Source organism: Carcharhinus amblyrhynchos, unplaced genomic scaffold (genome assembly GCF_965287045.1).
Source record: "Carcharhinus amblyrhynchos unplaced genomic scaffold, sCarAmb.v2.hapA scaffold_79, whole genome shotgun sequence".
NCBI lineage: Eukaryota > Metazoa > Chordata > Chondrichthyes > Carcharhiniformes > Carcharhinidae > Carcharhinus > Carcharhinus amblyrhynchos.
The window spans coordinates 422,519-431,872 of NW_027649819.1; the positions used below are offsets into that span (position 1 = coordinate 422,519).

Sequence of the window (9,354 nt, forward strand, 5' to 3'; positions counted from 1 at the left end):
AAACCAAGAATGACAAATGCCTTATTCACCTCGCTGTACACCTGTGACTGCACCTTCAAGGAGCTATGAACCTGTACCTCTACAATTCTTTGTTCGATAATAACCCTCAACGCCCGACATTAGCTGAGTAAATCCTGCCCTGGTTCAATCTCCCAAAATGCATTACCTCACATTTAGTGAAATTAAACTCCATCTGTCATTCGTCAGCCCACTTGCCTCATCGATCAAGATCCTTGTAATCTTAGACAAAATTTTTCACTGTCCATGAAACCACCAATCTTGATGTCATCTGCAAACTTACTAGTCATGCCTCCTATATTATCATCCAAAGCATTCATATATGTGGCAAATAACAGTGGACCTGCAATTTCGTCCCTGGCATCCCACAATGTCCTGGGATACATTTAATCTGGTCCCGGTGATTTATCTATCTTGATGCGCATGATGACTTTCAGCACCTCCATTTCTGTTATATGTACACTGCTCAAGATATCACTATTTATTTCCCCAAGTTCCCTAACATCAATACTTTTCTCAACGGTGAATACCAACAAGAAACATTCATTTAGGATCTCGCCCATTTCTTGTGAATCTGCCCATAGGTGACATTTTTGATCCTAAAGACATCCTATCCTCTTCCTAGTTTCTCTTTCCCTCTTCATGTATTTGTAGAAGCTGTTTGGACTGTGGCGTCAGCTAGCTCTGATACAACTGGAGGCAAAGGGAAACAGGCGGATAACATTCTATTAGTAGGAGTCAGACCTGGCGCAATGGAAAATGGTTGTGGCTTTTTCTTTGAGTTGAAACATTCGACCCCAAGGTCATTGCTGCCCGCCTTCCTCAGGCTAGTGCCAGAGGCGCAATCATCAGAAGCTGCTTCAAGTATGACCGCTTTCCTATGGAAATATTGAAAACGGAGTTTTCCGCTGATCAATGCAGAATGCCAGACTCATTCACAACTCCACTGATATTGAAGCATTCCGAGTTTATAGGCAGCAGGACCAGCAACATTCAGGCTTAGACTGAAATATGACAGGTAACATTCTCACCACACACGCACCTATCTGCAGTAACATAGAATCCAATGATCTCCACTTGATATGGAATGAATTGTCATCTCTGAAAGCGGCGCTGTCAATATCCTCTTGGTAACAATTTCCAAAAATGTAAACGGGGTCTGCGATCTAATTACTTTGGCTCCAAGAGCAGATCAGAGACTGTGAATTCTGTGCAGCGTAATTCCCCTCCTGAATCCATAAATCCTTTTCAACACTGGCAATCCACGGGTCAGGGTGTGATGGAATACTCTCCAAAACTTGGATGCTGTAATCTCCGGCAACGTTCAAGAAGTTCGACAAAATTAGGACAAAAATAAACGCGTGATTGGAATCCCATCCATCACATTTAGCATCAGCTTTCTCCATTAGCGACGCACAGTGATAGCAGTGTGTGACATCGACACTGCAGCAACTCACCAAGGCTCCTTCAACAGAACCTCCCAAACCCCCGAACTCTGCCCTCTGAAGGAGCAGGTTCAAAACATGCCCTGGATGATTCATGGTTAGGAAGTAACTTATTCGCTTGCAGTAATCTGGGAGCTTATTATTAAGGTAAGGGACAGCAAATTTAGAGGGGATTTGCGGAAAACACGAACGAGGTGGGAATCTGAGTTTCGCCACCTGAAAGATTGGTCGAGGCGGGAAACATTACATTTAATAAATAGGTAGATGAGCAAGTTATACACAATATCATACAAGGCAGTGGACCAATTGACGTATAAAATAATAGATAGGTGTTTGATAGTCGCTGCAGACACGATGGGCTGAACTGCCTCCTTCTGTGTTGCAAAATCTTTTACTTTAAGACAGAAACAAGCTTTTCTTTTGTCAAGTCACACCTCATCCTGACTTTAACCTGTTTGATCGTCCTTTCATTGCTGCTGGATCAAAGTCCTGGGACTTATTTCCTATCAGCACTGCAGGTTACCAGCATCCTATACGGCGAAAAGCTTCGCAATGCTGGTTCACTTTCACCTTTCCAAAGGCAACCGGTGAATGGGAATCTCATTGATCTAGCTTGTGAGTCTGACACACGTATTTCACAAAAAAGCGAGAACAAATGGATAGTTCCATAGAGTGGCTTCAACAACCGGAAGGAGTAAATAGGAAGAGAACAGTTACAATTGAGGACAAAATATCTAAAAAAAAGACCAATACAAAAACCTACCAGGGACAACGACAGCGGAAAGGACGGGATAATAAATCCGTTCAATACCAAAGAACAGAAATAGTATTTTGAATTCTGAAAGAAGATTATCATCCATCCTCCCTTTCTCTTTGGAAAAGCTAATTCCGATGGTAATGCTGTGGGTGTCAGAGCGAAAGCAGCTCCTTATCAATAGAAGAACTGAACTCTCCAGTGTTATATTTGACGTCCATGGAGACGGTGATTAGTTACAGTTACTGAACAAACAGTTCAATCTCGCGCAGACTCATCCAACCATTTTTTTGTGAGGACAATATTCCATTTGTTTTTCACTCAATGTTCCATTGAGTCGTTTAAGCAGGATAAGGGTGTAAAAGACAAAAATGGTATATGTTAAAAATATCAATTTCAACCAAATAAATGGGTCATTTAGTAATACAACGAAGAAAACAAGAGCATTAAGATGCGCCAAGAAGCAATATTATCTGATAGAATTTTTTTTTGCATTTTTGCTTATGAAGCAGAAGCAGAGAGAGAGAGAGACCAGGCCCAAAAACCAGGGAGTGAGGATTAAAAGTGAGGAGTGGGGAGGGGGTAGCGGGGTGTGTGGGGGGAGGGGGTGGGGGCGGTGGGTGTGGGTGTGAGGGGGAGCGGGACTGAGCTAAGAAGCTAGGTTTAACTGACAATGTACTTGCATTCATCTCTGGTTGCAAACTCTCCATGCTGGCTCAACTAGGTTCATAATAGTTCTGTTGGAAATGGGTTGCATTAGAATTTCGGAATTCCTCATATCCTGACCTGTTTTGTGCATTGGTTTCTGTGCATGGAGGAGAAGGGCATCTGTGTCTTTCCACACTCACTCCCTTTAGCAGTGTCCTGGTTCTTATCCCATAATTTATTTACACATACTTACTCACCCTGACTCACACACACATTTCAACTTACTTATTCATTCAGGCTCACTCAAAGGCTCTGATTGGATCACACACTCAGACTCACTCACCCAGACTCACTCACTCATCCTGTCTAACTTACACACTCAGACTCACTCACTCACTCAGAATCACTACTTCACCCTAACTCACTCACACACCCAGACTCACTCGCACAAGCTCACTCAAACACCCATACTCACTCACTCACCCAGACTCACTCACTCACTCAGAATCACTACTTCACCCTAACTCACTCACACACCCAGACTCACTCGCACAAGCTCACTCAAACACCCATACTCACTCACTCACCCAGACTCACTCACATAATCAGACTCACACCTTCACCCAGACTCACTTACATATCCAGACTCACTCACACATGCAGACTCACTCACTCAAGCAGATTTACACACACTCAGGCTCAGTCACTCACTCAACCAGACTCACTCGCATAACCAGACTCACACCCTCACCCAGACTCACTTACACATCCAGACTCACTCACACATGCAGGCTCACTCACTCAAGCAGATTTACACACACTCAGGCTCAATCACTCACTCAACCAGACTCAGTCACATAACCAGACTCACACCCTCACCCAGACTCACACCCTCACCCAGACTCACTTACACATCCAGACTCACTCACACATGCAGACTCACTCACTCAAGCAGGTTTACACACACTCAGGCTCAATCACTCACTAAACCAGACTCAGTCACACACCCAGTCTCTAGAACTTCTGCCGACGCACTCATAAACAAGGACTCACTCACTCACTCAGACTCGCTCAGGCACAAAAACTCACTCACACACCCAGATGCAGCGATAGTCATTATTTCAGAGTTTCAAACATGCTGAATCACTTACTCTGATACATTCACTCACAGACTCACTCTATCACTCAGAGGAAATCACTTACTCGGCCTCTGTTACTCACTCATTCACTGCCTCACTATTTCACTCACTTAGATCCGCTCACTCACTCACTCAGAAAAACTCAGTCAAACACTCAAATATCATACGAGAGACAGAGCGATAGAAAATGAGTCCAACTCTCATACGTATAGAATCTTAGAATAGATTCTATTCTATTCCAAGAATCCAAAGAGAGAGAATATTCGGCCTTTGTCTGTGAGCTGCCCTGTACAAGCTCTGTTCATCTCGTTTCTTTCCCTGTCATTGACTTAGAATCCATCAGATCCTTTGTCTTCAGATGCCTTTTCCATTCCCCTTTGACAACCCTGATTTGATGTTGCCTCTGCCACACTCTCAGACAGTCCAGGTCCTAAACACTCAGCACATTAAAAACTATCCTTCATTCCCCTGCCAATGGGAACAGTATCTCTTCAACTGCTCTTCTTAGGTAGCATTTACAAACCTACAACAGTTACCATCTAGAATGTCAGTGGCAGCTCACACATGGGGACACCAGTACCTGGAAGCCTCCCTCCAAGCCACACCCCATCCTGACTCGGAAATCTATTGCTGCTCCTTCACGGTCGCTGGAGCAAAATGCTGCCACTCCCTCCCTAACCGTTAAGCTAACAGCACTGTGGATGTACCTGCACCTCAGGGAATCAGCGGTTCAAGAAAAAAGTCCATCACCTCATTGTCATGATCAATTGGAGATGGGAAATGAATGTTGGCCGAGCCAGTGAGCTCACCTTACATAAATAAATAAAACAAGTAAAAACTCGCAACCACAACCTGAGACTGACAGATACAGAATCAACCTCGCTCACATACATGTGTTGGATACACAATGAATTCGCCAATCACACTCACTAACAGAGGGTGACGTGAAGTCAAGATGAAGCAATAGTTATCCAGTTGCAGTTTAACCAGAGTTTTACACAAGAACAGCGAATATCTTAACACAAAATGCAACATGTTAACCCGACACCGAACATCAGAGTATTTTTTTGCCGAACAGAAAACACCTTCACGGAGAATATTTTGACATAACAGGGAAAACGTTTACAGAGCAGGCGACATATCAGCAGAACTGAGAAATATATTGACACGCAACGGGTCATATTTACACAGCCGGACACACATTTACAACAACAGGGAAGAATTTTACACAACAGCATAAAACACTTCTCAACAACAGATAGAACAGATACAAAACAGGAAATATATTTACAAACAGGAAAACACGTTACACAATAACAGTGAACATCACTAGATAGCAGAGAGCACAGTTACAGAGCAGGAAATATATTTACAAACATATACTTTCAACACAAAATTCCTTTACATCAGTGACTGATTGTCCAATTCCGTGTCTGCTGGTTTCCTATCACTTCACCTGTCGTTACATGTTTGCAGACAATGTATCTTGCTACTTTTGTGTCTGTCTTTCTCTTTTCAATGCATTCTTGGTGTTGTGTAGTGGAATTATGTATCCAGACTTAACCTCCTGACGCTGCTGCTGGTGTGAAACAATCTAGAATTGAATACCTGACTGGCTGCATTTATAGACAGCAGGGCTTTATCGCTCCGTAGTAGAGTCGTGTAGCGGAAGCGTGCTGGGCCTAAAGGCCCGAGGTTTGTCAATCGAAATATTCTTCTGGCATTTCTATAAACAATAATAATAAAACCACTTCACTGCAAATGTGCAACATTTGTGACTTTTACGTGAAGATTATAGACAGGTAATTACATTGGTTGTCTTTTCCGTGAAATGCTTCAATCTGCAGTTAAACACTTTTATATCCACACAAGCTGCAAAGCCTTTGAAAATGCACCAGTACATAGTAGTGAAGAAGCTAATGGTGTAAGGGCACAACTTCAGAATTTGTGGACAATGTGAAATTTGGAAACATTGTTAACTGCGAGGAAAATCGTGCAAAACTTCAAAAAGGAGATAAACAAGTTGTCGGAACGAGTGGACAAGTTGCAGATGAAATCCAAAGCAGAGGATTGTCAAGTGATTCATTCTCCTTGGAAGATTACAGGGAGACAGCCAAAAGTAAAGGAGCAGACGGAACTGGTTGTCTATGTGTATCAGTCATTGGACAGACCAAGACAGGTGGAGGGATAGTTTAATAAAGCATATTGAATTGTACCCTTTATTAACAGAGGCTTTGAGTGCATGAACAAGGAGGTTATGTTCAAATGATCTAAAACACTAAAACATCCACAGCTGAAGTATTGTGTCCAATTCCGGAAGTCACACAATCGGAAGGATGTGAAGGCGTTTCAGAGACTGCAGAAAAGGCTCATGATATTGTTTGTAGGACTGAGAAACTTCACTATTGAGAAAGGTTGAGAGAGTTTGGCACTGTTTTCCTTGGAGAATTGAATGTTGAAAGGAGATTTAATCGAGGTACTAAATCTCAAGACACACCCGGGCAGAATGGAAAGGAGCAAACTGTCCCTACGCCTGGAATAAAAGAGATGAGATTTAAAGTCATTATCAAAGGGGGGAATAGAAACAGGAGGGAAATCTTTTTCACACATCGAGTACTTAAAGTATGGAATGTACTGCTGGAGAGTGGAGGATAGTTCAACTGAAGCATTCGAAAAGGAATTTGACTCTTATTTTAAAAAGGGAAGAATGTGCAGAGTTCCAGGGAAAAGGCGGAAATGCTCATTATCTGTCAGAACGTTAATATATTGTCATTCATCACTCATCACTGAATCGAGAATGAACTGTTCCCTGCCGTTTCGAAACAAGGTGAAGTGCAGGAATGATTAAATAACAGAAGAGATGTTGGTGTAAGTCTAAAGGAAAAGGTGCAGAAACCAGATATGTGTCTCAAATGTGTTGATGTTGGCAGAATGATAAACAGGTGCCGCCCGAAAGGAAAGCAAGAGTAAACATGAGAATAAAATAGAAACCTGCAAAGAAAATTCGAAGCAAAATGGAGCTGAGTTTAATGTCTGAAATTGTATCTGGAAGGCGATAAAATGTTTCATTGAGGAATGACTTTCTGTTTCTGGAGTTTACACTGGGCTTTATTGGAACATTATAGGAGGCTGAGATGGAAAAAAAAATCAGCATAAATCAAGATCAAGAATTAAAATGACTGGAGACTGAAATCCGAGTGATGTTTCTTGACTGAACAGAGATGCTTCATAACGCAGTTACTCAGTCTGCCCAATATGACAGACAGTTTTATCAACATAATAACACCTTGAAATTAGAAATATGGAAACTAATGTTCCACCTGGAATGCGTGGTTAAGGCTCTGAACAGTGAGGACGGATAATGGAACGTCATCAATTCTGATCCATTTTCCTATTTCCTCAACAGATGATTTCCTCGCACTAGTGTTGATGTAGAGGTGCCGGCGTTGGAATGAGGTGGGCACAATAAAAAAGTCTCACAGCACCGGGTTACCTTTGGAATCACGAGCTTTGGAGCGCTGTTCCTTCTTTAGATGAGTTGAGGGAGGTTGACAAATCGATATGAGCACAATAGAATGATAATTACAGATTGGAGTGAGAACAATGGTTAGAATGCGCATCTTTTCGGGTAATCAAGCCGTTAAAAATACAGACAGTAAGGGTGGAGAGAGAGATAGTCACAAGTTAAAGAGGTGTGGATTGTCTCAAGTCAGGACAGTTAGAAAGATTTTGCCAACTCAAAAAGTATGGTCGCGATGGGAAAGGACATCGTGGGGGAAAAATACAAGAAAAAGTGGATCAGAAGTCACAGCCGTCAAACTGAACAAAACCAGATATCCATTATACAAATACTCCCAGTGCCTCAAGAGAAGCCCTTTCCCCAACTCAGTGTTTGTATAGTTTTATTTGTTTCTCCTGAACTGACAGGTAACAGTAAATCACAACCTCACCAACCAGTGACAGCCAGTTAAATAATCACCCCACACTCGCTGATAATGGAGTTTATGACAGTGACAGTTTCTGACCATCCTCCGATTGGACCTGGAGGGAACCAGATTCACTGTCAGAGCTGGACTTTCTTACAGAGTGGGTGACAGAGCCAGGTGAGCGATGGTGATGGAGTGGTGACTGTGAGAGCATTTGACCAAGGGTCAGTTCCTGACCATCACTGTTCTGATTTCTTTAATGAGTTATCGCAGGTCATAACAGTAGGTGGACACTCTTAAAATGAAATTCACTAAAAATCCTCACCATCAGGATCTTTGTAATGGAAAATTCAGCTTCAATTTGCTTTGAGTGGAAACTTTGTGAAATGAAAGAACAGGCCTCAGAATTGATCAATGAGTTCCCAGTCAGGAACAATTGTAAAAAGGTGGCTTCAACCAGACAAGCCAAGTTCAGTTTCCAAACTGCGCTCCGGGCTCCCCTGGTGCCTGATGGAATCAGCAACTGAGGAAGTTCCAGAATTAAAACTATTGCAAATAAGAGCTGCTTTTGTACGGCGGGCGCTGGTGGTATAGTGGTGAGCGTAGCTGCCCTTTCAAGCAGTTGTGGCGGGTTCGATTCCCGGCCATCGCATTAGCAATTCAATTACGTCTTTTCCTTCCATTTTCAACAGAGTGGGTCGAAACAGGGCGGACGCAACATTTGACGACAATGAAATACAATAGAGATTTCTCTTTTTCCTGTGTTCATTCGGACCTAACTCATTTCTACTGCAAAATTATTGAGCTACAAACACAAGTCTCTGACCTAATCAATGAGTTCGCCGTCAGAGACAAAAAGACAAAGTAAAAGTAGAGGAACAAATTTCAGCTCACGCACTGTGCTTTGTCCAATAACGGTGCCTGATGAAGTTAGTATGAACGGTACTGAGGTGATTATATTACCAGTGTGACTTGCGTTGCTGCGATGGCCGAGTGGTTAAGGCGTTGGATTAGAAATCCAGTGGGGTTTCCCCGCGTTAGGTTCGAATCCTCGCTCGCAGCGATTATCATTAAAAAGCGTTTTCTTCCGTCAGCCACAGAGCCAGAACTCTTCTGGTATTTTGGTGCCAAGTATTTGGATGGCCATCATGCTTTCAGCTCCATAGCTTCGGGCCGAGTGCAGGAAGGTGAGCTTGAAGAGGACACCTGGGTGCCCTCGGGCTGGCATGGACAAGATAAGCTGAATGATTCAGTGCTGTTCCCTTTCTCTGGTTCCATGAGGGAAATCAGAATGTGAGCAGATTGGAAAAAACACTGCATCAGGAGCGCAAGGACAAAACAAGGTCTGATGTCAGAGGAAGATTCTTATGGAATGACACACAGAACATAAGAAATAAATTTCATCAGAATACACTGAATGATCA

The 9,354-nt window shown here is 42.7% G+C and overlaps 1 non-coding gene across 1 annotated transcript; it reads left to right on the forward strand.

The window, feature by feature from the left end:
• The first annotated feature begins 8,909 nt into the window (after positions 1–8,909).
• Positions 8,910–8,993, forward strand: trnas-aga (transfer RNA serine (anticodon AGA)). The gene has a single exon. It is a non-coding gene; the product is annotated as a tRNA-Ser (tRNA).
• Positions 8,994–9,354: the final 361 nt, after the last annotated feature.